Source organism: Artibeus jamaicensis, unplaced genomic scaffold (assembly GCF_021234435.1).
Source record: "Artibeus jamaicensis isolate MK-2021 breed Jamaican fruit bat unplaced genomic scaffold, CSHL_Jam_final scaffold_916, whole genome shotgun sequence".
In the NCBI taxonomy this organism is placed as follows: Eukaryota; Metazoa; Chordata; class Mammalia; order Chiroptera; family Phyllostomidae; genus Artibeus; species Artibeus jamaicensis.
Window position 1 is genome coordinate 38,892,669 of NW_026522059.1, and position 11,658 is coordinate 38,904,326.

Here is an 11,658-nt window from a genome sequence, read left to right on the forward strand (position 1 = left end):
TCTTTACTGTCTCTGGTTTGCCTAGATACCTGTGTCTAGGGCAGCCACTGGTTCATTTACTACTACTACTTGGGGCAAGATGAGGTAGTTCAGTGAAGCTTGATTGTGAAGGTACATGACTTTCCTATATGACTCACATGATCCTCAGCAGTGGCTTGGGCTGGGACGCAGGACTTCTGTCCCATGTTATAGTAGTTCTGGGGGAAGGGAAGGGAGCGTACATTTTTTCTTGATTTTCCCCAGGGCATTCAAGTGAACCCCTGTGGTGTGTGTTTACCCAAGTATACCTTAAGATATCTAACACACATTTGTAAAATACAGATTAGAAAAATTTGAGAAAGGAGGAAGACAAACAAGAGTAGAGACAAAATGCTATAGATACAAGGCCAATTCAAAATGCAGACTGTAAAAGCTTTTACTTGTATATAATAATAACTTTGCTTCTCTCACAAGCAACACAAAGGACAGGCCTGTCCTTGCATGCCGTGGGGCTAATGTCAGTCTCCACCACTGACAGATGTGTGAGGGGCAGAAGTGCATTAGATCCCAATCTCAACATAAGGGTGAGGGTCCTCTTCAAACACATGTCCCCAACAGGGGACAATGCAGTCAGGGCAGGCAGGGATTCATAGGACAAGGCTTCCAGCAGTAGTAGGGTTGAAGCAAAGAAAAGATTGTGTGCTTTGGGCTGAGGTGCATTTCAGTTTTAATTCCACTGCTCTGCATATCAGCTGTGTGATGTCAAGCAGGTTTCTTAACCTTTATGAGCCTTGGTTTCTGCATCATAAAATGGGGCAAATAAAGCTTACCTTGTCAGGATTGAATGATCTGTTGTAGATTCAAAGGGTACTCTGTGAGTGTGGCTGTTAGCATTGTCACCACCAAGATGAGCATGTTAATTGACAATTGGCTAATAGTTATTGAAAACTGACTTTCTAAATAACTATGCTGTCTTATTAATCTCCACCACAACCCTGGAAAGAAGGCACTATCACTCTTGTTTTAAGGAAAGAAATGACAGATTCAGAGAAGTTACGAAATTTACCCTGTGTTTTAGGCCTCCATCTACCTTGATTTTAGGAGGTTAAAAATAAAAAGTGCGTCAGCTCTGCCTGGGTGGCTCAGTTGGTTGGAGCATCATTCCATACATCAAAGGGTTGCAGGGTTGATCCCTGATCAGGGCACATGCCTGGTTTGTGGCTTTGGGAACATCAGGGCTGTGGGTTTGGTTCCCTCATGATGTGTGAGGAAGGCAACCAGTTGACGTTTCTCACATTGATGCTCCTTCCTGTCTCTCCCTTCCTCTCTTTCTAAAATCTATAAACATATCCTCTGGTGAGGATTTTTTTTAAGTGCTTCAACGAAGAACTTCAATCCTGTTCAGGGAATACAATAATGGTATTCCTTGCAAAAATAATAGGTAATTATCACTGGACACCTTTGTATGTTAGGCATTATGCTTATGCATTTTACATGAGTTATCCTACTTGCTCTTTAAAATTCTCTAGAATAGGTATTATTATTAAGTTGGTTTTAATCAGTGACTGCACTGAAGCTTAGAGAGGTTGCCTTAGCAAGTTCAGGATCCAGAATTCCCAAGACAAGAAAAGGAGACTTTGTTCATTTGTTTTTTTCAACAACTAGCCATTGAATAGCTGCCATGTCCCAGTCACTGCACTGGGTCCTGAGGATTCCATGATGTACAAAACATACATAGAGCTGCCCTCATGGAGCCTGAGAATCTCGTGGGATAAACAGTCACATCCTGCAGGATGGGGCTTGGGCCTTGATCTCTTATCTCTTATTCTGGCTTTCTTCTCCTACACCATGTTAAGGGGAGCTACACGTTAAGTTAAGGGGAGCTTACATGCTAAATTAGCACCCAGCCTGCTGGGCCATGCTAATTTTTGTAAAAGCCAGATAGAATTTCTCCAGGGCCAATGGCCCCATTTTCTGGACTGGTGTTTTTATTTTATCTTGCTATATAACTCTTCCTCTAAATGGAGTCTTCCATATGAACCCAACTTCTAAATAGAACAAAGCTGGAACTTTCAGGTTGAAGGTGGCGAATGGTCTCCCCTCTTGTCCCCAATGCCACATCCCCAGTAGGAGGAGAACCCACTTTGAAAACTGGTCTAGATCATCATACTTGGAGGTTTAAGACTGGAAACACACATTGAGACATTTCTGTTCTAGGAAATGGTCCAGTCATGAGAAAATTTGTTCTTTTGATTTTCTTTCTTCCTTTGGTTTACTCTCTTTTATGTTATTATTGATCACTAGTATCTTTATATGAAGGTTGGCAGAGAAGGTCAATGTTATTAGTTAACAGCTAGAAAAAGCTTATTTGGGAGAAGGCTGGAAATGGAAAGCAGACATGGGGATTTTTTTTGTTTTTGTTGATTTAGTTTATCTGGGCTATGCCAACTCAGTAACCAGAGGGAACCAGGAGTTGTGCGGTCAAGGGCATTTTTCCCCCATTTGAGCCTTTTTGTTGTTGCTATTCTGTTATTTTCCCTATTTGTTTTTAGTGTTTTTAGCTTTATGTCCCCTTATTTTAAGATCTTGGTACTTGAAAACCACAGAACTAAAAGGAGAAAGAGCTTATACCTCTCCTTGTTCTGTAAGCATTAGCTGTTATCCATGTTACTGTGTGCATTTTATCATGTAAATACATATATGCACATATACAGATGAGAGAGAGTAGGGGAGGGAAAAAACTTTCCTTTTACCACCATGGATTTTGGAGATCTGCAAATTAAACTGACAAAAGGCAGATCAGTAACAGAGAAGACTGCTTTTTATTCGTGTAAGTATGCATATGGGGATTCACAGAAATATGTGACTCAAAGGGGTGGTTAGAATATGGGGTTTATTTACTATCTTAATAGGGGAAAGTAAGGGGAAGTAGGGCACTTACAGAAAACAAATGACTTCTTAATAGGGAAAGGGGAGGAGAACAAAGGACATTTATGGGAAAATAAATGACTTTTTGAAAAGATAAATTGGCTTAGGAGACCAGTTGGGAGATATAATAGTTCCTTTTTTGACAATGTCTACTTGGGTATGGAGGCAAGGGTCAGTCTTCCTATTTGCTCCTGGGAATGGAATTTATGGCCACTGAGTTCTTTTGAGAGGCTCTGCTTTTAGACAGATAAGGGATTTCAGGAACTCAAATGCCTTCAGTTCAAAAATAATTTTTGTGTTAGAGCAGTGTATTCCAGATCCCCTTTGGCATGTGTACTTCCATGACCCATGCCCATGCTGCAGAGTTAACAATTGGTGAGAGGGATTTGCAAATGACGACACCATTTTCAGATTTTTATTCTTGTTAGGGATTTAAGCCCACTCAAGCAGAGGTTGTTTTATCTCCATAAGTATGGGATTCACATGCTTCTGTGTGCAGAGGAGAGCTGAAAAATACATACCTCTCCCATTTGTATCACCTTCTTCTGTTTGTTGCACAAAGACCTCTTGATTACTTGCTAGAGGTGCTAACAACTGGGAATAAAAGAATAAAAAAATCCCCATTTTTAAGGAGCTCACAGATAGTGTGGGGAGGATAGTCATGAAACTCATAATTTAATACAGTGTGACAAATACTGGGATAGAGAAGGGCTTGCAGTGCTACAGGAACAAATGGAGATAATTCTCAGTTCTACTAGGGCAGGGTAGAGTATGAGAGACTTTACAGGAAAGATGGCTTTTAAAATGAGTTTAGAAGGATGGATGGAAGATAACCCAGGGGTACAAGGGCATTGCAGGCAGAGGGAATGTACAAAGGCATGGTGGCAGACAACCCTGTGGCGTGTGTCGGATTGCTAGTATGCCACAATTAGAGCATAGGTATGTTACTGGGGTTTGGGATTAAGGGGAATACAGATGATGAACCTAGAGTGCTGTCTTGGGCAGGCTAGGAAGAACCCTAGAGAACCCTAGCAAGAGAGTGGAGGGCAAATTAGAGGGAGAGAGCGCTGTAGGCAAGGGGCCTGCATCAGAAATGGAAATAGGATTGTGAGAACAGATTAAGGTTAATCCTGTGAACAGCCTACATCTGCATAGAGGCACTTTCACTGTTCAAGTGGCTTCCCCAAGGGGAAAGCTAAAAGTTAAATGGCCTCCAACAGCAAGTCGGAAAAAGTAGAACATGCTCTGAAATATCTTTTTGGCTGTAGCTTTGATTATTGTTACAGAATATGCATAGCCAGGAAGGAATTATACACATGTATTTCCCAGTGGCTGCTGCTAAACTAAAGGGAAAAGAACATTTGCATTTCTTAAAGAATTGATTGAGATTCGAAAGCCGCACTGAAAAGTCAATTGTAAAAATGCACAGCTTGAAAGGCTGCTTTTTGGCATGAAGAGTACAGACCAGATTGACTCTAATTGTGACACAGTTATTAATTAGTAAGTGTTTATAATGAGCCATTATAAGGCCTTTTTGGTCCTTGGGAGAAGAGACACGGAAGAGGAGATGTCTGTAATTCTAGCAGAAATTACTGTATAATGTCAATGTGTTTTAAAAGAATCAAATAGTACGAAGCATTTTGTGAGGTGAAACTTGTCACATAGATTATAACTAAATACAATGGGGGGAAACTTGGGAAAAAAGTGTTTTTTACTCTGAAGCATTTGCTACTACAAACCAGCCTTAATATTAAAAAGGTTCTGGTACCAATTTCAATGCATGTGTATGTGGTAGTTTTCCCACACCAAAAAAAAACCCACAAAAAAAAACAGTTCTCAGACACCAGCAGGGGGTCTAAGAATTTAGCTAAATTCTGACACTCTCTACCCAGAGTTAGAATCAGATTACACAGATAAGGGGTGCAGTTCCACAAGACAGCCACATACTTCAGAGGCAAGGCACAAACCCAGCTGTTACCTGTACTTCTGACCAACTGGCTATAAATCAGAGATTCCTATGATTCTCTCCCTGGGCTTGATTAATTTGCTAGGTGGCTCACAGAACTCTGGGAAACCCATTTACTCATTAGATTACTGATTTATTACAAAGGATATTAAAGGATATAAATCAATAGCCAGTTGAAGAAGTATATAGGGCAGGGTCCCAAACAAAAGGTGCTTCTGTCTGCATGGAGCTTGGGACCTGGCAGGGTGGCTCTTGGAAAAAGGGTTGATGAACTGTCCTTTTCGAGGTTTCTACTGAAGCTTCATTATGTAATCACAATATACTAAGTCTTTGGCGATAGAGTCAATATCGAGTCCATCCCCAGAAATCAGGGGGTGGGACTGAAATTTCCAATTCTCTAAACACAATGTTGGCTCCTATTGACAATAAGCACCTACCCTTAGGTCAGAGCCAAATGTCCTCATTAACATAACAAAAGACACCATTGTTGCTCTTATCACGTAGAGATTTCTAAAGGCTTTCTTCAGAGCTGTAAGATAAAAATAAATGTCTATGTCTTATTATTAGTCACAATGTCACAAATACTGATAAAAATTAACTCACATTGATTTTGATTCAATAGCATCATATTAATACCAAATGTTTCCTCGAAGCAATATTACTGGAAATTAACTGTCATGGAATTGATGAACCCCTATGTCTTATGGAATCATTAAGCTCAATCAGTGGCCTGATCCTGAATCCACAATGACTGGACAGGACAATTAGACAAGAATTGGCTAAAACCATGTTACTAATAGTAGGGTTGAAATATAAGACCATAGCTAATTCTCCTTGCTTCATGCCTTCAAGCAAATGATTCCAAGCTCCACTAATGCTAGGATTTCTAGATATGTATTGTAGACTGGGCTGTAACTCTGAGAGGAAGGATTGGTGTCTAATATCTGTGCTTTCTTTTGTATTTGGCATTTGTGTCTAACTATTTAGGAATCTTCATAATGTTGGCTCAGTTCTTGCCAACAAATATTTAGCTGCCTTTCTGAAGATGCGAGGTGAAAAATAAAAACAAAGTCATTGTTAAGGAAAGCTGTTTACACTGAGTAGACTACCTGATGATTTGTAACCATAACACTGGTGCCCCTTTCAGGCACAGCAAGAAAAAGTCTTCCAGAACACTCCCTGAACAGCACCACCAGAGAGAATTCCCATCTTGTGCAGCCACACAGCACTAATAACCTGGGAAATTGTTCAGACTGTGGCTATGGTCCTTTTACATCCCTCCTTTCTCCCCCAAAAGCAACCTGCCTATCTTTGGAGGGGCCTTAGGGGTTGGAGCACTTTTACTTGCCCTAAACTGCCTTTTCTCTGCCTCCAATGCAGGGATAAATTAGGACCTGAGAGCCACTGGGAAATGAACACATATAAATGAGATCATGTAATGTTTGTTTTTCTTTGACTTTACTTTGCTTAGTATAATGCCCTCGGGGTCTATCCACACTGTCACAAATGGCAAGATTTCATTATTTTTATAACTGAATAATATTCCATTATTCATATATATATATATATATATATATGTATGATAAATATCTAGGGGTGGGCAAAAGTATGTTTACAGTCATGAGTACATGAAACAGTTTATTCTTGCATTGTTATTTATTATTTATCGTATTTTTCCATATGAACAACTGTAAACCTACTTTTGTCCACCCCTGTATATGATGTATGAGATATATATTTTATTCATTCATCCATTGATGGACACTCACATTGTTTCTATGTCTTGGTTATTGTAAATAAGACTATAATGAATATGGGGGCACATATACCTTTTCAAGTCAACATTTTCATTTTCTTTGCATAAATCCCTAGAAGTGAAATTGCTGGATCATATGATAGTTCTACTTTTAAGTTTTTGAGAAACTCCCGTACTGTTTTCCATCATGGCTGCACCAATTTACTTTCCCACCAATAGTGCACAAGCGTTTCCTCTTCTCCACATCCCCCATAACACTTATTATCTCTTTTTATAATAGTCGTTCTAACACATGTGAGATCATACTCATTGTGGTTTTGATTTCTATTTTCCTGATGATTAGTGATATTGAGCATCTTTTTATATACCTGTTGTTTATGTGTATGTCTTCTTTGGAAAGATGCCTATTCAGATTCTCTGCCCATCTTTTAATCATATATTTTTTTTCTTATTTTGCTATTGAGTTATATGAGTTGTTTATATATTTTTAGATATTAACTCATCAGATATAAGATTTGCAAATGTTTTCTCTTATATGGTAGATTGCTTTTTTATTTTGTTGATAGTTTTCTTTGCTGTGCAGGAGGTTTTTAGTTTAATGTTAGTTTGTTGCCCTTTGCTTTTGGTATGGAGTGTGGGACATCTTATTTGGTCCTTCCATTCTACAGTGTTGAACAGAAATGGGAAGAGTGGGTATTCTTGATTTGCTGTTGGGCTGTGAACTCTTTTCACTTTCCCAACTGTACGTACCCTAGGAGAAATTTTTTACTTTCTGTTCCTATGTTTGGGTTGGTGCTTTCAGTTATTGCTTTTGATGACTAATGTTCCTACTTCAGACATAATAGATAGTCTACTGCATAATTCTGGAATTTCTACTAATACTACAGAACTGAGCTCAAAGATTTATGGAGGTTTTTTTGATTTCCCAAAAGCATAGTTAGAGACTTTTTCCTTTCTCTATGTCCCCTCACAGTTCTTCACATACACTTGCTTTATAGCAGTAATCATATTGCTTGTAATTATTTATCCTTATGTCTCTCCCACTAGGCTGTGTCCTTGAGGGACTGTACTTTACTCATGTTTGCATTCCCATAACTGTGCTTAGAGCCTCCCTAATGCCCGTTGATGAATATATGAAAAATAAAAGTCAAAACTTAACAGCTGAATGTTTTTACCTTTCTATTTACATTGGAAATTTGTTACTTCTCTTTCTGATACCCCTGTGTGTGAGAGTGAATGTCCACCTGTACCCCTGAGGATATTTCCTTTTCTATCTCCCCTGTTATCTTTACATTGGGGTCTGTATTGTAAATTGCTGAATTTCTTGGAAGAAAGAGTTTTGTGTAGGAGAAAATATAAAAATATATTTTAGATAGTAAAAAGGCAAAGGGTTGCATAGAATTTTAACCTGAATTCCTCTTTTGCCTCCCCAAAATCACTGCTTTTATCACATTCTTTCCTACCTGAGAATCTGTAAGCAGGGTAGAACTCAACTTTGAAGGACTGAAAGGCTATATAATTTTGTTATTTCTTATTAAGAAAAAGAATACACAGTTAAAAATACAAAGTTAGATACAGAATTTATTCCAAGAAATCACAGCAAAGTACAGATTTAATTAAAATTTTTTAATCCTCACCCAAGGATATGTTTTTATTATTGATTTGAGAGAGAGGGAGAAAAACATTGATTAGCTGCCTTCAGTACATGCCCTCACTGGGGATTGAGCCTGCAACTGTTTTGGTGCATGGGACGACACTTTAACCAACTGAGCCACCTGGCCAGGGTGCAAAGTGCAGATTTTAAAAGAGCTGATAAAAAACCAAATATCAAAACATTAAATTGCTATAGATTTTTCCTCCTACATTTTTAGCTGTAAATTCTGTACTATTTACTCCTGTGACAATAATTTTATAAAATTTTATATAGCATAAATGGAGGAAAAATTCAGTCTCTTCTTTGTTGTGGTTGACTATAATGTATTGTTATTATTACTGATAGTTCAGAAACATTTTTTTGGCTTCACTTGTTATTATCATATCATATGAATTTTTAGAACTGTTGACAAATACAGGAAACTCCTGTCACTTTTCTTTCTATGAGCTATTAAAAATGTGCTTGTTCTTTGTAATGTACCTTTATACTCTGTACCATAAATCCAGGGATTTCGTGTATTCTTTTAAGAAAGGTGCCCTGCCTGGTGTAGCTCAGTGGATTGAGCACAGGCTGTGAATAGGATCGCAGTTCAATTCCCAGTCAGGGCACATGCCTAGGTTGCAGGCCAGTTCCTGGCAGGGGATGCATAAGAGGCAACCATATATTGATATTTCTCTCTCTCTCTCTCCTTCCCTTCCCTCTAAAGATGAATAAATAAAATCTGTAAAAAAAAAAAAGAAAGAATGATAGGTGGATATGCTTGAGATAGGGGAACTATGACACTCTGATCTTCTCAACTCTTGGTTATTAAACTATGTTGAGATGGAGATTAGACTACTGAAGTGCTTTCAAACCAGGTTTTTAAAAATTACATAAACTTTTTACTTTAGAATAGTTTGATTTACAGTTTTAAGCCACTTTTCACATGTCTTCTTATTTAGTCTTTGTTAATACTGTGAGATGAACATCTTAGTATTTAAAGGGATATAAAGATCTCACCTAAAGTGATGGCACCTGTCAATTTTGGGCCCCATGCTGGAGAGACATCAGTGTTAACAGCTTTTATACAACAAATATTACTAGGAGGCAGTAGCAATTACTATAAGATCATTATGTAAATAACTAAAAGCAAATATTTTCAAATGATGCTTGTCCTGCAATTTAGTTGTACTTTTGATGTACTTATGCTGCCATCTTGACCAGAAGTCCTATTCAGTACTCAGATATATGGTCGAACACCAGTTGGGCTATTGTGAAAATATTTTCTTTCATTTAAATCAATAATTTGAGCAAAATAGATTAATGTAAGTGGGCCTCATCCAGTTAGTCAAAGGCATTAAAAAAAAAAAAAAGACTGAGATTGCCAGAAGAAGAACTCTGCCTCCACACAACCTTTGAACTAAACTCTTCCTTGGGTTTCTAGTCTGCTACCCTACTCTACAGATTTTTGACTTGCAGCCTCCACAATCATGTGATCCAGTTTCTTAAAATCAATCAACCAATATTCCTCTTCCTCCTCCTACTTTCTCCTTCCTATTATTTCTGTAAAACCCTGACTAATACATGTAGATTAAGTATTGATTTGTGGAGATATTGTAAGTTATGTAAGGACAACAAATTTGGTTGGAGCGTCGTCTCTCTTTGGCTTATCTCTCTTCTCCTTTTTGCCCTTATTTTGATTTTCAGGTTTTCAGGGAATAGATACCTATATACCTTTGCTTAGTATTTGCTTTCTATGTTATGGGTAATCAATAAAAGTAATCATTTGCGAAGTATGTTCCTACTCATTATTTAATACTTACACCAACCCTGTAGGATATTAAAAATATCCCTGTTTCAGAGATGAAAGAATAACATTAAAAATAATACTGGACCTCTGGCTTTAGGCAGCACATGAGTAACGAGTTCCCTCAAATATGGAGTCTTGTAGTCCAGGCGTTACCTGATTCAGGATGAGGGACTGGTGGGTACAGGTGGGGCTATTGGCAGTGCTCCTGCTTGTGGCCTGTCTATACATCCCTCCAACTCCTTTCCTATATTTTCCTTGCTCTTCAATCAGGGAAGTTGTCACACAAATTTTTTACCTACAAGGGACAGTGCATCTTCTACCAAGACTCTGTGGGTATATTTGGAAGTAAGGAGATAGTTGTGCTTTTACATGACTTTCCAATATCCAGCTATGACTGATAAAAGATTAGAGAAGGTCTGATGATGAGGCTTCCTTGAATGATTGCTCTCAATTTCTTAGGCTTTGGATTTAGCAACAAACCAAAAGCACATCACTACTCCATATTTGAACAGACCAGCATTGTGGAAGTGCTTTTGATGAATCTGGGGCTTCAGAATCACAGAGTCAACCTTTTGTCTCCTGATTATGCAAACATCATTGCTCAAACTGTAGGTTTAAGCAGAATCAATTTGGTCAGCTTACCATAAAGAGTCTGTCTGTGAAATGGAGGTGTATTTCCTGATACTCACCATCTTCTCCTTCTCCAAAAGGTTATCAAAGGTGGAGGCATGCTGTCACCCACCCTTACACAATTGATGAACTTCTTTGTATTCTCTCGAGGTCTCACCTCAGTGTGGGACGTACACCTGACCCTCTGAGAGTGAGCTGTGGAATGTGTGGGCAGGGATATGCAACAATCATAGGAACTTAGTTACCAATGGTTTCTTATAAGTACATCATTCACTGGAAGAAGTTTAGAAGGCACTGGGTGGGAGCTCTTGCCTCTGTAACTATTCTCATTCATTTTATCTTTGGGTCACTGGATCCAGTGAATCCCTATCCAGAGTTTTTGGAGCTGTACAGAAAAATGCTACCACAGTCCACAGTGTTGATTCTGGGTGACCACATTAGCCACTACCCACAGCTAGAGGATCCTATGGGCTTCCTGAATGCATGTATGGGCTTCATCTATTCCTTCTGAACTGAAGACAGTAGCTTCTCTGTATTACCTCCCCTACTGCCTTATCTACTGTGTATTCCATTTAAAAAGAAATGCCAAAGAGGTTCTGGCCACCAAACACACTTCTCTCACAAAAATCCACCTGACTCACATTGGTGAACAGCATATAGTAAAAAGCCAGTAGAAGCTTCAGTTAAGGGTAACTTAACAGTCCACCTCCCTCCCATTCCTTTGACATCTGATCGAGTTCATGGACTTGCCTTTGCCTTTATGTTATGAAGAAATTCTGATGAGTACTACTATTCATGGTTGCAGAAAGACAGACAATCTTTTGCACAAAAGTCTTTAAACATCTCTATGGATTTTTCTGAAAAATTTAGCAGTACTAATTTCTGGCCCCAATTGGAATCTTACAGTAAACAATGAGGAGATGATGCCTGCTTTCCTCTCCTTGATGGCTTTATGC

General features: G+C 38.6%; 1 pseudogene; it reads left to right on the forward strand.

Annotated features, from left to right (window-relative positions):
* The first annotated feature begins 10,235 nt into the window (after positions 1 to 10,235).
* LOC119051933 (mesoderm-specific transcript homolog protein-like) lies at positions 10,236 to 11,213 on the forward strand (annotated as a pseudogene).
* The last annotated feature ends 445 nt before the right edge of the window (positions 11,214 to 11,658 follow it).